Source organism: Phacochoerus africanus, chromosome 13 (assembly GCF_016906955.1).
Source record: "Phacochoerus africanus isolate WHEZ1 chromosome 13, ROS_Pafr_v1, whole genome shotgun sequence".
Lineage (NCBI taxonomy): Eukaryota > Metazoa > Chordata > Mammalia > Artiodactyla > Suidae > Phacochoerus > Phacochoerus africanus.
Window position 1 is genome coordinate 36433263 of NC_062556.1, and position 1882 is coordinate 36435144.

At 39.8% G+C, this 1882-nt stretch overlaps 1 pseudogene; it reads right to left on the bottom strand.

Annotated features, from left to right (window-relative positions):
- Positions 1-355: 355 nt before the first annotated feature.
- Positions 356-1074, bottom strand: LOC125113458 (40S ribosomal protein S3-like; annotated as a pseudogene).
- Between the last annotated feature and the right edge of the window lie 808 nt (positions 1075-1882).

The following is a 1882-nucleotide window of genomic DNA, read 5'->3' on the forward strand; positions in this document are numbered from 1 at the left end:
ATGTGAAACTAACTTACATAGCTATCTTTATACTGTCAGAGAAACCATGCTCCATACCATTTGCATTTCAAAGCAGGAATAAAAATTGTGGGCTTTTTGTTTTTGTGTATTTTGTTTTGTGTGGGTTTTTAAATTTGTTTTGTTTTGTTTTGATTTTTGGTTTAGCATAAACTTGGAATGTTTGAAAACTTTTCAACCTAAAGTGGTTTTGTGACATCAGTCTTAAGTTATTCAGTAAGTCTTAAGATGAAAGACTGAGATTTCCTTTTGTTTTTTTTTTCTTTTGAAAACATTTTATTAAATGTCATTGCAGAACAGCATCCAGACTCCAGACCCAGCTGCCAAGGAGACCCTATTATGCTGTGGGTACTTGTTGGGGCTCTGGATTCCCACCCTTCTGTCCAGAGATGGGGGGGGTGGGCAGTATTTCATCTTTGGGTTCCACAGTGGTCACATGGTCAGACAGGGGCTTCTTAGGGCCCATCTTACCCATTGGGTCCCAAGGCAGCATGATCTTTACCTTGATCCCCAGCACACCCTCTCTGAGCAGCGCATGGTGCAAGGCAGTATCAACATAGTGATTAACAGGGTCCCCACTGTGGATCATCAAGCCATCCACAGACTTCATGGCTTTAGTTCTTTGTCCTTGGAGTTTCCCAGACACCACAACCTCACAGCCTTTGGCCCCATTCTCCATGATGAACTGCCACACACTGTAACAGGCCCTCCACACAGCAAGGCCTCTGAGAAGTTTGTAATGCAGAGATTTTGCCTGGGCATGGCACACAGACCTCTTGTAGCCACCTTTTCCAGATAAAGCTCTACACTGTCCTCAGGGAAGCCAAATCTCTTCTGAACCATGGCAGTCTATTCCCAGATCTGCCAGCTCTTCTCACCAAGAATATTCTGTGTCCTGGTGGCCAAGATAATGATTTCTGTCCTAGTTGGTGTAACTCAAACTTCAACTCCAGAGTACCTATCTTGAGCCAGCTACCAAGTAAGAAATTCATTCAGTTCAGCTTTGTAGAGGCCATCGGTGACAAAATTCCTTTCCTTGGGAATCTGCACCTCCATCTTGCCTCCATGAGCAGCAGAAAGAAAAGACTGAGGTTTCCTAAAAAATCTATTGTCTCAAGACTGAAACAGAGAAAACCTGGATAAGTTTCTGTATGCTAGATTGTAAAACAAGCTACAAATCTTAACCAAATTTCCAGCCTGCTACCTTTCCCTGTACCTTTCAGACTTGCCATTCCTTTCAATCACATAAACCAATTTCTAAAAAAAATTAAAAAATAGCCCTCCCCTCTTGCTCTCCATCTTGTTGCTCTGTTTCCCTGAGAATCCTGACTAATATAATAAACTTATATGTTTTGAGAATTACACAAGGGTGAATTCAATGTGTGGTAAACTTACTAAACACTTATTAAACACTTTTCCAAAATTATTATCCACATTTAGACTCTAATCCAGAGAAATTTCTGAGTCCATGCTTTTCCCCAATCTCACCTGTCCTTGCCACCCTATTATTGTTATCTTTAAAGTATTATCACTGATGAATGTGTTATGGAATTCCCTAGTGCCTTATATTTTATTTGCTTCTTCCCAATAACAAATTATATAGGCAAGGAATATTACACAAACAAAATAATAGAGAAGAGGGAAGTTAAATTACTTACATCTCACTTTTGAGTCAACAGATATTCATTTGACATTTAATTTGTGATGTAGTATTTAGCCATTTACAAATTTTACAGGCTCATATGGCTTACCCATGGCATCCATGACATTTAGAACCAAGTCACATCTCTCATAATGGAGCACACTGCCAGTAGCTCTGACTATCTCTTCTACATAGAAGAAGTTGAAAAAGAGATAGTTAGGA